The sequence below is a fragment of the Molothrus ater genome, chromosome 5, assembly GCF_012460135.2.
Source record: "Molothrus ater isolate BHLD 08-10-18 breed brown headed cowbird chromosome 5, BPBGC_Mater_1.1, whole genome shotgun sequence".
In the NCBI taxonomy this organism is placed as follows: domain Eukaryota; kingdom Metazoa; phylum Chordata; class Aves; order Passeriformes; family Icteridae; genus Molothrus; species Molothrus ater.
The window spans coordinates 21,059,055-21,077,685 of NC_050482.2; positions in this window are offsets into that span (position 1 = coordinate 21,059,055).

An 18,631-nucleotide genomic window follows, 5' to 3' on the forward strand; every position below is an offset into this window, starting at 1 on the left:
GCACATTGTTCTAAAACTAACAATTCATTAGTGAATGTGTGTCAGCGCTCTGTTATATTAAAGATTTGGGTATATTTGTCTGTTGAGGAAAAAGAAGGATGGAATTTCCATTCCCATTTTCCTTTTCAATAAAGTCCTTGCAATGTGCGTTATTTTATTCTATCAAAGTTTAGAGTATAGCCTTTCCTATGTGACAGATGAAATATGCTGTAAATTGTTACAGAATTCTATGCTTGCAGCTCCTTTATGATAATTAAACAATTTTCAGCCATTATAAAAATACCTTTTCCTCTTGTCCATTTTCAAATAGAGATCTTAACTCACCTAAATTTAGAAAGTGTCTGCATCCAAGAAAGTAACTTCTGGCACCCTTCAAAGTCACTGAAGAGAACAGGGTCTTTTAAGGTGCCATCTGACAGATGAGTAAGTTCAGATGACATTACATTAATTTAATCCTAAAGTGTTCCTGTTGACTATAAAGGAACTTCAGGTGTCAGTTTCAGACACAGCAACCTCTATTTTAGACTCTGCATTGGTGAGATTAATCCTGTTTAAAATGTCCACTTTCCATCCACAGAGTCAGTCAAAAGGAGCCAGTACAAATGGAAGAAAGAAAAAGAGACTCACTGAAAACAGAGCCCATGGCACCTTCCATCCTCTGCTCTGCCTGCTGGTGGAACTTTGTGCAAAGCATATGCAGCTTTAGTGTCTGTCCTATCACCAGCCAAGGCATTCACCAATATTCATGTGACTTGATTTCAATGTTCTGAATCCTCACAGACAAAGCACTTTAAAGCTTTGCCCTTTTTGACTAATGAGCAAAGAATTCTCAATGTGCATTTTCTTGATAAAACTTAACTTATTATAGATAAGAAACAGTGTCACATGTGTTTGCCTGAATAGAAAATCAAATACCGATCAAAAGCCATTAATTCTCTAAGATATTATTTCCAAAGAAATGTCAAGATTATTGATCTTTTAGAGAATAATCAATAAATTTTGAGAAAATTAAGATAATATAATCAAATAAGCAATGAATTGTGAGCTGCACAATATCTTTAAAGTCAAGACATTTGAACATAAGACATTGAATATAAATTAAGTATGTTTATGAAGTAAAACATTTAACTTTACACATTTTTTTAAGTTATTGCTGCATATTCTTAAACACAAAATTAACCATATGCTGACATGCTCTTTTGACTTGGTATAGTTTATCTATTTGATAGGTGGGTAGACTGGAAAAAATACACGTGAAAACATCTAATACATCACAAATTTTTTTACAGAATCAAAATAAATCTCTATTGCAAAGTATCAGGTCTTTAATAACCTATAGCCATAAACATTAGGAGATATTTGGATATTTATAGGTGACCACTGGAGAGCAGCTTAAGAAGTTATTTCTCAGTGAAAATTTCATTTCTTTAACTACCATACCTAATCTACTGCAGTGTAAAGTAAAATGGATAAAATATAAAATGAAATTATTCTGAGTACAAAATAAACTATTTTTATTTCTGCTTTGGAAATGTCAAAAATGAGCTGATATTTCCTTCTGATTTAAAAGAAAAGGAATCTATACAGACCAGGTACAAAGCAGATTTATTTTTTAATACTTGGATAGCATTAGATAGATATTTTTCAGTGCATCAGAAAACATGAAAAACAGTGCCACCTTGATGAAGTCACCCCTGCTGCTAAGAACAGCAAACAGGGGAGCATTTAGCCTATTGTGGATAATACACAATAAAATTTTATCTCAATTGACAGGACAGTTTCTCTGTACAGAGCATGACATTACTTTTCATGTGTTTTGAGCCTCTCATGTAATAATCTGCATATGTTACAATGGTGGAACTCTTTAACCTTGGCACATCAGCCTCAATCTCTCAGTTGTAAATTGTTTCATTCTAGTGTTTGAGAGACTGGCTTTCAAAAAAAAAAACCACTCAAATCTTTATTTCAAATGAAACATAAATATTCAAATGTATGAGAAGAAAATCTAGTAAGAATAAAAAAAGCAAAAATAGTGAAAGATCACATTGTGGTTTATTTTCTCAACATCCACACTTTTAACTTTCTGAATTCCTGTCACAATACATACCTAGAAGCTTTGCAAAATGTCTCTGTCAGTAGTGGAACCAACAATACTTTGATTACTGCAGGTTTTGTTTCTTTATACTGAGGTTCTCTGAGGATCCTCAAGAGACTACTGTAGCTTTTTCTGTCTTGCAGTGTTGTCTGTGAGTATTAGTGTGTCTCTTCTCAGTATTTAGCCACTAGTTCTCATAAAATTTGCTGTAATGAAGTCTTTTTCCTTTGTTTCTGTGACTTATATTCCTCTGAAAAAGAAAGACTCAAAATAGTCAAAGGTTCAAAAGGAAATGGGTTTTTAATGTGGTTTGTGGACTTTTTATCTTTGTTTTGGTTTTGGTTGTTTCTGTGACTTTATTTTGGGGGGGTTGTTTTGTTTGTTTGTTTTTTCAAAAAAGTATAACATGGTGCTATTAAAAATATTTTTTTTACCAAGGGGGAGAGGGGGAAGAAAAGACACCCAACCCCCTTGAAAACAGAGAAAAAATACTCACTATTCTTAGTGATGTTCTAAAAGCACCACTACTTTCCTTAAAAGTCTAGTGTGCTGATAGCATAAATGTGCATTTAGAGATCTCATTTCTAGAATCTGCAAAGACTTCTCACTCAACAGTAAAATGTTTTAAATTGCATAGATAAACACATAATTTCTTTTCTAAAATGTTTTGACAGTATCTTGAGGTCCACTATAAGAAATTTGATTTCATTTCTGGATGACCATCTACCAAAGTTGCAAAGACATTTACACTATTGCTGGCTTTGGGACCCCTTTCTGTTTGACGTATTCATGTTAAGATCATTCCTGTAGCAGTCCTCAATTGATTTTATTGTATAAACAATACCAAAACATTTTAAATTTGTAATCTGAGTTCTTTAGAAAATCATTCAGAGCTGGGCTCTCCAGAGATATGACCTAGATATAGGTCATAACATATGGTAGAATGGCATGAGTTGCTGAAGCTGAAAAAATGGGTAAAGAAGTGATGTCTATCTATCTGTCCGAGCCTACTCTTTCCTTCCAAAATAAACATGAAGGAGACGAGGGAATAATCGTACAACAAATGGGATGTTGTATAATCGCCTTCCACCTGGATCTCTAACACTGGGGACTTCCTTGAGTGAGGAGGCAGCAGAGTCCCACAAGATTAATGTAACATGCGTCAGTTGACAGATTCTTTGGTGCTGTACAGCTGTTCTGCATCAGCTCTCCAGCAAAAGCTGAGTTAATTTAATTAGTGGGTTCAGGCCCTATGTAAATGCAAACATGAGGCACTGTGGTAAACATATACAGAGAAGTGGTTTGGGTGCTCTGTAGACTGCATTTAGACCCCATTTGATAGCAAGATAACATAACTATGGCTCTCTTAAGACAAGACTGTGGTTGTAACTGGGCTCAGCTGAAGAGGTCACACCCCTCTGTAGTCCCAGTGCTAGTTATAATTAATCTCTCTCTTTTGTTTGCACTCACTGACCAGAGATGGCACTAAATAAGATGAAACAAATTTATGGTAACAATTTTAATGTGTTTGTTTCTCAGAGCCTGGCCCATGGGTTTTCAGTTGGGCACAGCTCGACAGCTCCTGAAGTGATGCTGTTGGCTTATTCTACTCTCACACTGACTGACTGATTCGACCAAAGTGGGCAAAATAGCCCGATTGACAAGCGAGCATATGCATTGAGGGCCACACAGACAGTCCTTCAGACTGGAATGACATTCTGGCTACACATTTGACCACAATCCACAGTGAACTGGTGGAAGACAAAATTGTTTTGATGAGATTGCGGTTCTATAACACTGTAGAAGTTGATATGGAGGGGTATTCATCCTCCCATCTGGTGGGAGGGCTTGGTCAGGTATCCCAAGGTACATGAGGTTCCCACCTCTGAACCTGCCATGGGAAGAGACATCAGCTGTGGTGAGGGACAGAGTGAGAGTAGCAAGGAAGGACAGGACACTCTCTGTTGCCCACCTCCCCTGGTGGGTGTATCATTAATAAATTAGTAAACAAATCACTTGATGACTATGAAAACTTAAAAAAATTAAGTCACTATTAAAAATTTGCCTCAGGATGCAGTCTATGTTTTCTCCTTATTTCAACTATCTTGCCAGTTCTTTCTCTGAGAAATAGTTTGTTTAGAGGGATTGATTTAATAATAAAACTAAAATTAAAATCAAAAAAAGTTTGTCTTCTTGTGTCAGTTTTGGGTTAATGAGTAAATTTTCTTCACAGTAGCTTGCATGGGGTTATGTTTTGGATTTAAATACCCTGAATACTGGGTTGATAATATAGACACATTTTTGTTGTAGCTGAGCAGGGCTTACACAGAGCCAAGCTCATTTCTGCTTTTTTGTGCAGCCACAGTGGCACAAAAGTTGGGAGTGCATGGAAAGCTGGGAGGAGACACAACTGTGACAGGTTATCTCAGCTGACCAAAGGGATATTCCAGACCATATGGCATCATGCTCAGTACATTTTGTGGGGGAAATAGGAGTAAGGGGAGGGTATTTGGAGTGATGGCATTTTCCTTTCCAAGTCACCATCATGCATGATGGATTCTGCTCTCCTGGGGATGGCTGAACACCTGCCTGCCCATGGGAAATAGTGAAAGAATTCCTTGTTTTGCTTTTTGTCTGTGTGTGGGTTTTGCTTTCCCTGTTAAACTGTCTGTATCTCAGACAAAAGTTTTCTAGGTTTTACTCTTGTAATTCTCTCCCCACTCCCACTGGTGTGGGAGTGAATGAACCACTGCATGGGGCTTGGCTGTTGGATGGGATTAAACCATGACAGACTATATGGTACAGATGCTTAGGCTACATCTTGCAGTAATAGGGAGTTGTCTCTGCTGTTATTAAATGTGTGTAAGGGTTACACATTCCTGGGAAATTAAAAATAAATATTGATACTATACATCACATTATTAATAGAATTGATGTGTGCAAACTCTTCTAAAAATAATCATACCATCACATACTGTGTTTTTATTTAATCTTACAGGCACCCCAGAATTGCTCAAATTTCAGTTCATAATTTTGTGTCATATTAAGTTTAAAGTAGATTGTAATAGAACATTGTTAATGAAGACGTTGACTATGCCTTGTGCACGTGCATGTGTTTGTTTTCTTTTATTATGGAGAGTGTGAACTAAAACAGTTCCTTCCCAAAAGTCTTGCCTAGCTATAAATCTTTGGTCTAAAATGTAATCCTGAAGGTCCTTTGGGACTGATATATGAGAAAATATATGTCTGACTAACCATAATTTAGGAGTCTTTAAAACAGTTAAAATGAAGTTTATTCACAACAGTGAAGTTGCTGGCTCTAAAAGGAACATTTTACTCATGAAAAAGTTTAAAAAATGGTGGTTTAGAGAGTGTGCTGGTAGATTCTTCTGCACATGAGTACAGGGCCAGATATATGCTCAAGTTAACAGATGTCAGATTCATTTGTACAGGGATGTTTTACAGGCATTCCAAGGACTCTGCCTAAATTTCCATTTACAATCTTTTTCTTGTGTTGAAGTGGAAATTGAGACACCCAGAGACAAATTTATTCATAGCTATTTTCTTCTAGCAATCTAAAATCCAGACAATACATTCTCAGTAACAAGTAGCCCAGTTTTACTGAAGAATCCGGGCTTGATTAGCTCTCAAAAATATATCTCAATTAGGAAAATTTTATGTTGCAGATGAGTCTCAAAGCTCAGTGGCATAAACCTGTCTTCCACAGGTTCATAAGACACATGACTTAGCAATAAAAAATAGACAGAATAATTGTTAAGTTTCATAAATTACTCGAATTCAGCTAGAAAAATAAAACAAGCTAGCTGTGTGCAAAATGCATTTTTAAAAATGTGACCTCTAATTATTAGAAAGACCAGCAAATCAAATCAGTTCAAAGTTGTAGCTTGTGCAATTAAAACTGGAAGAATCATGAAGTTTCTTCAAATTTAGGGTGTAGATGCATGTTAAAAGAATGTTTGGTATTTACATTCAAAAAATGAGGGAGATACTGAATATAATAAAAAAAGTGAGTTGACTAATGGAAATTCAGGTGAAGCAAAAATAATATTACTTAGTTCAGCTTAGTAAAGAAATTTGGATTTTGCCATCTGAGAATAAGAGATTTAGTCAGAAGGTTTCTGACTTCTGAAGTTTGAATAGTCTCACAACAAATTATGAATATGTGAAAGCTTAAAAAATTCAAAATGAAATATGTAATCTTGGTTTATCAATCATAACATATTCTAATATAAATTACTATGGTTTTCTGGGTTTTTTTTAGATAGATGAGACCTGCAGTACTTTTCGTATTTGGACCAGAGGAGAGCATCTATTTCAATTCTTTATTGGAAAAAAGTAGTGGAGATTGGGTTATACTTTAATTAAAAAGCAAAGGAAAAACAACCTGAAAATGAGATGACAAAGAGATTTTGAAGGATCTTTTCAGTGGTATTTCACAAGAACAATTTTTAGGACAGATTTATTTAGTATTTTTATCTAAAACAGAAAGGACAAGATTTGCCTCAGAGAATTTGTGATGAAATGGAGTTGGAAAATGTTGTCTACAAAAAAAATAATTAACATATAATGAGGAACTCACCATTGTGATGACAGGAATTTTAAGATGCAATGCAATTGGTAAACATGCAGGATTATAAGCTTCAGGTTTAATAAGATAAACTTCTGTGACATCAATCTAGGAACTTATCTACAGAAAAACAGATGAAAGGACTTTAGTGCTGCTCGTTGATTACAGAATATTTTCCAGCTACTAACCTGATGTAGCTGTGAAAAAGACCAAAAGAATCTTAGTAAAGCAGAACAGAGATTTCCAGTGAAGGCAGGAAGATATTGATCTCACTGTAAATTTATGCCAGCTTAGTCTTCTTGCAGAATGCATATACAGCTCTTGTTACTGATGCTCATGAAAAGAGAACTCAGAATGAAGCAAGCACAGGAAGGCCAAGGAAGACACTCAGAAGCTTGACAGAAAGCTAAAGAATGTGACTTTTAAAATTCAGCTAAGGATGCTAAGAAGTTACCTGATTACATAATATCAAAGGTAATATCAAAAAGTTAATATCAAAGTTGTTAATGTTGAGGAAGTATTTTTAGGTGTCAGTGTATCAAATAAGCTAAATGTAGTGGCTAACATCTATTATGTGTTATAGAGGGCTGAGAAATGCTAGGTAATGTATACCTTGACAGATTATTCAGGGGAAAAAATAACCCAAAAGCCAACAAGCAATTTAACTGAAGTGGATTTGGAGAAGAGTATTTACTTCTAGTAAGATCTATTTACTGCTTAGCTACTGCCTATATACATCTAGTTCAAACAGTGGCTAAGAAGTTAAGGTTGAAACTCTTGATCTGGATTCCTGGGCTGTGTAAATACAGTTTGGAGCTCCAAATATATAGACATGTCTGTATAAAATAGATTGTAACACATGTTATAAAGAAAGAAAAATTTGGCTTGTCACACTCCGATTCTGATCAATGAATAGTTATGTGACATTTGAAATAATTTTTCCATCATTTTGCCAAAGATTTGCTCTGTTATTCTATCCACATTGCCACAGTGAAAGGAACAAGAGCAACATTTCTGGTGTCCAGTTTAGTTTGGGCTTCTTTAATTCAAGGTCCCTAAATATTAATTATTGAAAATGGCAGACCTTGCAGAAGAGTACAACAGCTCTTATGTGGTGACTATCACATCACACAGAAGTGCAAACTGGTGATGAAAAATTTAAACTGGAGTGAGATGAAAGTTCTTAATAATCAGTCAGATGTTCAGGAACAGCTTGTTGGGACTGAGAGGAGGCACAATACTTGCCACTTATGAGACAGAACTCAGTATGTTAATGAAAGGGATAGGTAGGTGAAGTGACTAGAATAGCAGAGCAAAATGTCACCCACATTTTTTCCCAGTCTTTTTTTCTTTTTAAGGAATTAATGTATGAATTGTTTGCTGGTAAATATGGTTTTTCATGCAGGCTTTTCTCCCACCTCCCTTTGACATACTGTTACATTAATCCTTATCATCCCTCATTAGACTGAGGCTAATTTTAATGCTTTATTGCTTCATCACTTTATATATCAGTTGTCCCGTCAGTTACCTCTCTGTCCTTTCTGAAGTCCTCATCTGCACTTCCCATTTGGAAAAAATTAACACTTCAAGCAGAAAGGAAAAGCTTTATGAATCAGATTTGCACAAATTGCTGAATTCCATTTGGAATTCAACATTGGAAATAAGTTCAGAGGACACATCCAACTCTTCTCTCCCAAATAGCAGTAATAGAAATACGGATTCACTTGTTAACAACTCTAAAATAAGCAACTCTGTTATTGCAAATCTTTATTTCTAGCTTTAACACACTTCCAGCTTAGGAAGAAAATCCAAACACTTGGACATCATTAATATTTGTGTGTAATATGATTTTATAGTCCTCGTTTTTGTTAAAAAGATTCATTGTGCTAAAGATAATAAAAAATTTCTGTTAAAGAATTAAATAACATATTACATCCTGCAGCTGGATGGACACCCTCAGCTAATCCTAAACTGAGCTCTGAATGTTTGGCTTGAGATTCTTGTACAGTGGACGGAAGCAAGCACAAAAATCTCATTAAACTCTTTTCATCAGAGGACTTTGAAGAACTCTTAAAGATAAGAAGATATGCTGTGTAGACAGACCTTTTACAATATTTTGATTAGGCTACACATTCTGGTTTTCTTCTAAGAAAGATAATAAAATCAGTTAATCTGTTCTCAGCACTGAATAAGGCAGTTTGGTACTTTCCCACTTAGAGAGCAAAATTGAAATTTAAGACTCTGGGCATTCTGTGACATTACTGATAAACCTTAAAATATATACCTGTCAGCATGTGTGACATGCATAATTTGTTCTTGAAAGGGGAAAACACCACATGTATCTTAATCAAATAACAGTTAGGAATACTTATTCTTGAAATAATTTTTAAGCTACTAGTGAAGCAAAAAAATTTCTCTTCCTACGAAAACTTGTTTGGGCTTTAGATTTATTTATTTACTTGTTTTCTAGAAAAAAAAAAAAAGAAGGAAGAGTAAATTTTTCAACCAACCTAATTTCCCACTAGGGAAGTCAATAAAGCTAAATGTAATATTACAGATTGCTAGAGGAAAGAGAAAGCCATATATATAGATGAAACATAGTTCATCGTTAAAACAAATAATCCAGGTTGTGATAAAAGGTGATCTGACTTTTTTATTAGATTTTTAAACAGCTTTATCTAAGCCCTTATGTGGTCTACTTTTACATTTGTTTGCACAGCTCTCTATCTTTTTTGGTTTTCTTCCTGGATTTTTCACCTTGGCTTCGCTCCTTTTTAAGTCACTTTAAACAAATACAAAAACATGTAAGACTGAAATAAGTTCAGGATAGTTTGAGGTTGGAAATAACTCATTCCTGTTTTATGTTCTCTGTCGTATTTGCCATTGGTTACTTGAAATGAGCAATGTTTTTTTCCAGCACCACAACTTATTAAATATTTTCTATCATCATATTTCTCACCATGAGAAAGGGTTTCTTCATTAAATTTTATCTGACCACCTACATTTAAATAGCATGAACATATTTTGATCCATTGCGCTGTCTTTTAGGAAGAAAATGAAAATTGGTTATTTCATTCTAATGTGTAATAAAAGCTATTTAGAACTAAAAGCATATATATATATATATATATATATATATATATATGCAGGATTTTTCTTTTTTTTTTCTTTTGGTAGCTTGGTACTGTTCAATGTTTCATATGGTATATAAGGTGAGAATAGAACTCACCTCCGAAATGTAGTCTCTATTTACTTGTGCTAACTTGTCATAGTCTACAGCAGAAGATTCCTCATGAAAGCTGAAGTAGAATACATGCCTCAAAATTGAAATGATCATTCAGCCAGATAAATATGCAGTGGATACAATAAAACATAATTTAAAAAAAATTGTATAGAACTGATGTGAGTCAGAATCTATTACATAAGTCAGAGGTGTGGGGGTGGGTGGGGTGGAATTAGTAGCTGAATTACATTTAACTAAAACAAACAAACATAAAAGTTAAAATAACAAATCAAGGTCATATGCATACTTCTCACATAGATACTACACCAAAAATTTTGTTACAACTATTCAGTCATTTATCAATCATTTCATATGGAAATCATTATCTGCACAGGTTCACTATTATTAAGATGATGTGTTTCTTGATCAGTTTAGAAAAGTTGTAATCAAAACAAAGTCAACACACTCTAAAGGTGGACTAGAAATGCAGCTGTTTTTTAGCAGAATGGTGTTCTTTGATACCAAGAAGTAGTTTTTCAGAGATTAGTGATGTACATGCAGTTTGGATCCATGAGCTACTGGTTACTAAGCCCTTTAAGAAATCCAGTTGATTACTGAGTATTTAACCATGTGTCAGTATCTTCTGAAACGCTGACCTAACTTGTTTACATTGAAAAATTAGTCTTCAGTATCACAGATATCTTCTAGCCTTCAAAATGGCCAATAGCTGTACAAGACGTCCAATCATTTTTTAATGCTGAAATGTGTGAACCTGACAGGTGTGCTTGCATAGGATGACGAATTTAGGCAAATGGGTTTACAGACATTGAGACACATCTCAATAACAGATGAGGAATTCCTTGCTGCACTTACATAATTTGGAAAGTTCTTTAGAAAGGTCTTCATGGAAGTCAGGCTGTGCATTCTTTCTTATTAGGAACTTTGTAACAGATCCTTCTTCAGCTATGAAAGGAAAGATTCATTCACTTTGACTTAGTTTTGAGTGCCAAATCAGAAATAGAATGGACAGGAAAAATATATAGTGTCTGTGGGAGATGCTTGAAATAAAATATTTCATAGTCTGAAAGTGCAGTGGAAACTTAGGCAAAGAACAAATATTATGACAATGTTATCAAAAATATTTAAATTATTCAGGGTGGTTTTATATATTCATATAGGCTACTAAGTCTAGATCAGAAGATTTATCACAAGGTCTACTTTGCCCTGTGTTCACATCATTTAAATCCTAAAACCAGACCTGAATTTTCCCAGACTAAAACCAAATCAAACCATACCAAACCAAGCCATGCCAAATCGAACCAAACCAAACCAAAACTAAACAAACTAGACCAAACCAAGAAAATGTAAAAAAAGAGTGAACCTGTCTACTAACTACTAAACAACTGAATAGTTGCTTAGTTTATGAAGGAAATTATTCAGAAGGATAAAGAGAGGAGGGGATAGAAAAAAAAAAGTTTGAACTAAGAAATTACACTCAAAAAAGGTTGTTGTTTTTTTTTTTAATTTTAGAATACGAGAGTATTTATTGACACATTCAGGTAAAAACTCTTAGGAAACTCTTACATGGTATGATCTGTGTGATTTAGTGACAAAACTTGCCAGTGTGGTAGAAAATGCAAGAGTCAGAAAAATATTGGTAAATAAATAAAACATTGAACTTGGTAACTAAGGAGATTTTTTTAATAAGTCCTTTGATATTGCCAATGCAAAATTTATTTCTTTTTTATTCTTATTGGAAACTTCATAAGAGATAGGAAGGAGCTTTCCTCTAATGACCATGCAATACCTCAATTTTTTTCTTGAAAGTAGAAAAAGGCAAAAGCAACAGGTATACCCCTGTCTGTTGCTCTAGCCCTAAAACTGGGATTGCCAATATTACTACCTATAGTAATCGGTAATAATCATCATTTTTATCCCAATTTTGATGCTTCAAAATGTTCCACATTCAAAATCTATTAGTCATATTTCACAAAATATTCTCTGGATCGAGTGCAAATGGACACTAGAAAGAAATCAATATTTTGTTTACCTGCACAGAAAATTCCTCACTGTTCAAAGATCAAAAATGAGAGGAGATTGTTTGATCAGAATATATAATTTTTTACAGAAATCCTGTTGAAAATTTTGATTTCTTACATGATACAGGAGCTTAACAGCCCAATTCTCTCTCTGTTCCCCATGAAACAAGGTCAATATATTTGTATTACACAGCTTTTCCTCCTTTCCCTGTTTTCCTCCTTCATTTTTCTTTTCCTTATTTCAGGAGACACAAGAAACTAACATTAAAGTACTCATATATCAAACTGATGCTGCAGCTTGGGCAGCATGTTTGCACAGCATTTATGATCTTTTCAGAGTTTAATCCAAAGTGTTACATTCTCAGAGAAGGGTGCTTTGAACCATGAAAGAACGGTCTAGATACTTGGAATGGCGAGGTAATTTGACTGCCTTCTTGAAATGGACAGTCTACACCAATTGAAAAGTAAATGTGATCCATAGCCACACACTGAAAAAAAAGTGCATAGTTTTGACTTCAATAAGTTTTGGCAACTAGAAGTTACGTGAATGTACTGTGATTTTCTGCACTGGAAAAGATCAGCGGAGCCCTCACACTGCTTTAAATGATAACATTTCTGGTGATTTCAGGATATTTGATAAAATCAATACAATCTCACTGAAATAACATAAATGAATCTGTGCATTTGTTGCTGTCTTTTTTTTCAGAGATCTGTTATTACCTCTGTTGTTTGGCATCTGATATAATTAGGTACTAATGAATAATAACTATAAAATTTAAGCTCACATCAGTGTTATGGCAAACAAACCATAGTGAAATCCAAATTAGATCAAATTACATAATTTTAAGAAATCAAACTAAAACAATATAAACCCCAAGGCTCCAACAAAACAAGTTCCCACAGAAATTATCATTTCGGGGGAAAAAAAAGGCACAGAGTAAGAGAGAATGTATAAAAAAACCCCAACAATTCTTATTGACTTTGAATTCAGTTTCTTTGTCGCTTTGAAATCCCAGCCATAATAAATGAATAACATGCAGTCCTTTTGAAATCCAGAATATCCAGACATTTCTAGTGCAGTGACATTACATTTGTGTGAAGGATACTCTTGAGAAGAGCTGAACCTCTGCTGAAATACTTCCATTGTGTTATTTGCATTCATTTATGCTCTTGTGAACTATCTGAAATCTGTTTCACAGATACAGAATATATCTTTTAAAGAGTGTTTACAGAGACCAGAGATTAAAACCCCACAAAATCTGAATGCCATTCTGTGTCTAAATGTAGAATAACACAGCCATTCAAAGTTATTTATCACATTATGTTGTTCTCAGCTTATATAGAAAGATTTATTGCATAAAGGGCAATAAAGAAATGACATTACTTTTATGGAAAAAATGATCCTAAAATATGACAATTCAAAAATCAGGACTTTATTAGGCAGCTTCCTTTCTTTACACCTGGTGTTTCAAGTTATAGAAACACTGGATTAAATAAAAATCAATATAGATTAAATAAATCCATATTTATGTAGACTATTAAAAAGAGAAAAATTAATATTCATGTACTTCAGCTTACTCCTTGCAGTATAGATGGAGCTTTTAATCTATAGATATATCTACATTTTAATGATGGAGTCATTAGCTGAGTTACTTCCCTGATGTTCATTAGTGGCAACACTTTCCAAAATAATGTTGAGAACAGACAAATATCTGATGAATAAGTTCACAAGCAAGCAACAATATTCTCCATTTCAAAAGGGTAACAGATCAACTCAACAAACTAAAAATGTTAAAAAGAAGCTGCAGGCAGAGCAGCTTTCTTCCGTCATGCATGAAACAATATCTCAATTAGATTAGTTTGGAATTTTGTTTGCCAGTTGTACAAAACTGTATGTGTTTCCTGAGAGCATTTGTTTTCCTACTGAAGAGCCTTACCTCCCAAATTACAGACTCCAGAATCAGAGTTTTGGAAATTGTTAGATGGAGCAGAGACTGCAAGTTCATCAAAACTAAAGTGTTTGCAGGAGACAGTTCAGTTTTGACAAAGTAGTGACAGAAAGGGGCAGGTTTCCAGCAGTAATCCACAGTGAGAGCTCACCCAACTGCCTTTTTGAAGGATGTTGGTGGACTTCCAGGCTACCAACTCTTCAGGATCCACATGGCATGCTGTTGAGCTGAGTCCTGGCTGCCAGGTTGTTCTGTCTAGCCAAGGCTTCAAGGCTTTTGGCTTCCTTTCAGCTTGCCTGGTGGAGAGTTGAGAACCTCCCCCAAACTTGCATTTCCAACCCCAAGTACCAAGCTGCTCGGCAGACAAAGCTGTGATGGGCTGTGATCTGGGTCTACCATTCCAGGTGTACACTCAGATTCTTTTTAGCTTCTAGGATCCTTAGCATCCCAGCCAGAGAAGATTTCTGTATTGGGTTTGCACGGCCAGTGGGGCCGTTACAGGGGTGGCTTCTGTGAGGAGGTGCCAGAAGCTTCCTACATGTTCATCAGAGCCAATCCCTGGTACTTCCAAAAATGGCCATGCCTCTGGTCAAGGCTGGGTCAATTAGAAATGGTGATAAAGTCCCTGTGATAACATATTTAAGAAGAAAATAAAAGTTATTGTGCGGATGTAATTGTGGCCAGAGAAGAATGGAGTGAGAACATGTGAGAGAAATAAGTCTACAGATACCAAGGAGGGGAGGATCTGAGATTCCTCTGGAGGCCATGGTGAGGACCATGGTGAAGCAGCTGTGCTCCTGCAGCCCATGGAGGACCATGGGCATAAAGAGATCCACCTGCAGCCCATGGAGCAGACTTGTGCCAGAGTAGGGAGATGCCCAAAAGAGGACTGTGAATCCATGGGAAACTCCTGCTGGGACAAGGGCCTGTAAAGGACCTGTAGAGAGAGAGCCCATTCTAGAGAAGGTGGATCTTTTAGACATCACTAAATGCTAAAGACATAAAACTGCTTATTGTCACAGATGTATAGCTCAGTACTCCCAGAAATATCTTTCTGGATATTTTCCATTGTCTGAACAATAGCTTAGGATTCTGACACAACTCTAAGTGACACTGAAATATCAAGATTGTATTTAAGCTCTTAAAGAAACCAGCTTCTCCAATCAACAGCATATTCTTGCTCTGTAAATTGGTTTTGCAGTATCAGTCTTTGCCTTAACGATAAAGACAAAGAAAAAAGAAAAGAAAAGAAATGCACTTGTGTCCTGTACCTTCATTAAAATCTTGACTTTTCTTTTTTGAAACTTAAATTAATACTCCCATTCTTCGGTGTCTTCAGAGGAGTATCAATCGTGTGGTGATGACACAAAAGCTCCTCTAACTCAAATTTGTTTCATGGCTTTTTTCAGTTAAAGAACCTACACTCTGTAAAAGCTACAGTCTGTTTAAGTAAAAAATAATTTGTTCCTCAAAGCTATACAACAGAAGAAGAAAAAAAAGCCCCTCTGATCATTTCCAAATGAATCACTGGAAAAAAAGTCAAAGGGAAAGAACAGGCTGGTTTTCTCAAGTTATGTATGTAGCCAGATTTTTCATCATTCAACCACAATATCATCTAGTTTCTCAGAGAATACTACCAATCTGCTCTCATTCTGTTATTCAGCCTACCATACTTTTAAGAAAAATATTTATTAGGGCCTTCTTTTTCCTCTGACTCCTTTACTTCCTTTTACAATGTGATCTCAAATTATGAATAAGAATGGAATCCAAAATATACTTTTCAAAATAATATATTGACCCAGCAGATTCAGATCTGTTAGAAAGCTTTATCTTATTTTCTTTTCTTGATTTTACAGGGCATTTTTTTTTACCTAATAATTTTTTTTTTACTTTTTGAAGGTATTATAGTTTGAGGTTTTAGGAATGCCTTCTAGTAGGATAACCATTATTCATGTAACACTAGTGCATGAAAGATAACTTGTTCTCCTGAATAAGAAATGTTAAATAAAAACACTGAGGGACAGTAAAATCCAGCTGTTTTTTGCTCATCTTGCATGGCAGTAGCACCATTTGGAAAACAATGAGACAGATCTCTTGCCTGGACTACCTCTAATGCTTCTGCCTTCCTTGAGAATTAGAGCAATGCTCATGATCTCATTCACTTTTTCCACTTCATCTGTTTCCACCTCTCACTTCTATCAGTTAGCTATGGTTTAAGAAAATGCTTTGATCTGAGGAATTTTCAGCAAAGTGTTATTTTCTGTACAGTAGTAAAGAACACTGTGAGGGAGAGAGATCTTTGGCTGCTCTGTCAAACACTTAAAACCAAAGGACACCAAAACTGGGGTCAGCTCCAAACCTCTCTAAACCTCAGAATATTATCAAGTCTTAAGGAGCTAGTTACCCTTAGAAATTATCAATGGTTAATATTATCAAGTTAATTAACTCACTGTATTATCTGACTTATTGAACTAATCTCTGGGTCTTCCATCGTCTTTTCTTGCTCTGTTGAGCAAAGTAGCCCATGACAATGAAAGAATGAAATAGCTTATTAGGAAAAGCAAACCTTTTTACATTTTTGTCATGTAAAGTACAGAATTCTTTTACTTCTGCCCCCCTCATAATGACTCTGAAAAAAGTAATAGCGTTGGAACTCCGTGTTCTTTCATTTCTACTCTAGATATGATGAGAGATGAACTGAAGTCTACAAAACTACTGCAAAAATATGGGTACCATAGTCATTAACTTTTTTTATCTTCAGCTATGAAAGAAGCATGCTGGAAAAAGGAAAGGATTTGGAAGACAAAACAAACTAGAAGATACCTAAAATTCATTCCAGATGATTCTCTGCAGCAAAAAAGCAAAGCAGTGACATCTTGCTTGAAAGGAGAGGTAGACTCAGCTAAGCCATGAAAAATAGGAAATACCATAAACCCCTGCCAGGCCAGGGGACTCTCTTGCTCAGTCTTGCATATGGGGAGATTTCAACTGATGTCAGTTATCAACAAGAAGGGAAATAGGGATTTCAAGAGACTTTTCAAAGTTTGTTGCCTTTCAGGGTTAAGAGAGTAAACTGTGAATTAATCACAAGGCAGACCTTCAACTATATTAATTAGGTAATAGAAAAATTTTATTCAACATTCATTAATATTCTATTCTCATATATCAAGAACAATTATTTAGCCCCTCTAATTATGCTTCTTAGTTTAAATCTTTGCTAAATCAAGAGACAGATTTCTTTTAAGAAAAATCTATCTTCATAATTATACAATTAAACATCTGGACAATTTCAAGACTTTTCAAAACACCTTAATTTTCTTCTTTTTCTTAGTAAACAAAAATTTAATAAGAAAGAAAGAAAGAGAGCAAAAAGAGAGTAAGAAAGAAAACTTCATAAGTATGATTTGAACCACAATCAATTTTAAATTCAAAAGTGTAGAAGCTACACTCCTAGCACTTTTGCCATGCAGCAAAGAATTATGAACATTCTTTGCTGCAAGGCTGCTTCAAAACAGAAGGCTAACAAAGTATTTTAGTTGCTCACTTTAACACACACATGCAATAGCTTAGGTCTTTCTGTTGCCTTTTGGCTTGAGATGGCTTCTGAATCCTCATATGCTGGCTAAAACATGTAACATTTGTCAACTGGACATTTCAGAGCTTAAATTAAAATATGCTCCCTTAGTTTTCAGAAACCATGGGAACAAACCCTTGTGAGAATACTAAAATTTAAAGCATTAACCCTTGAAGACAATATTGTTCAGATCAGTTGACTGATATCAGTATAATTCATTAGTGGCCATGTTTTGTGCCTAACATTATATTGTAATAGATCGTCTCAATATGTTACCAGAAGATAAAGCTATGATATATTATCCCACCTGGTCAAAAAAAAACCCACCAGTTCTTTATCATTTTTACTCCCTCTCTGTGAATTTCCTGAGGACTGCTGTTTCCCTTATTCTGTTGTTACAGAAATACTAAGCAAACAAAGAAGGGGTGACAGCTGTCATAGAAGAATGGAGCAGAAGAATGCAGGCGACAGATTTTATCACTTTCTGCTTCTCAGCAAATGATTGAAAAAAGGCAAATTTTAATCAGATTTTCTTACTTTAACTGAAAGTAATCTTTTGATCTACTACTATTACCATTATTAACAATACTTTATTAATTTGCTTGTCTGTAACATTATGAAGTGTTTTGTGGATTCATTGTTGGTACAATATACCAATGAAATATTTGTCCCACTTGTTATTTACATTGGTGATTATTTCTTGCATTGTATAAAAAATTGTATGCATATAAAGGTTACAATCTTCCAAGTTTCAATTTGTAAGTTGCTATAGGTATAAAAAAATCTGAAATTTTTTAAAGGTCATGGAAGAATTGTGTACTGAAGAGATATATCTAGCTTAACATTAAACATCTGTGCTGCATACATCCAGAGAATAATTAATAATAATAATAATTATAGAGGCTGTTTTTGTTGAAAAAGATAAATTAATGCTTTTCTTATGTAATTAATCTAATCTATTTTAGCTATTTACTTTATAATGAGATGAATTTGTTATTCTGATTCATCGCCATTTACAGTAAAGGGAACTGTAGATGACCAGCTAAGCTCTAGAAATCAGCTGTTTTACATCAGATGAATTTCAGTCTCAAACTCTGGTTTCTCTAGTTTCTGACAGGAATGCATCATTTTTTGGTGCAAATGGCTTTGAAAAATATCATTCC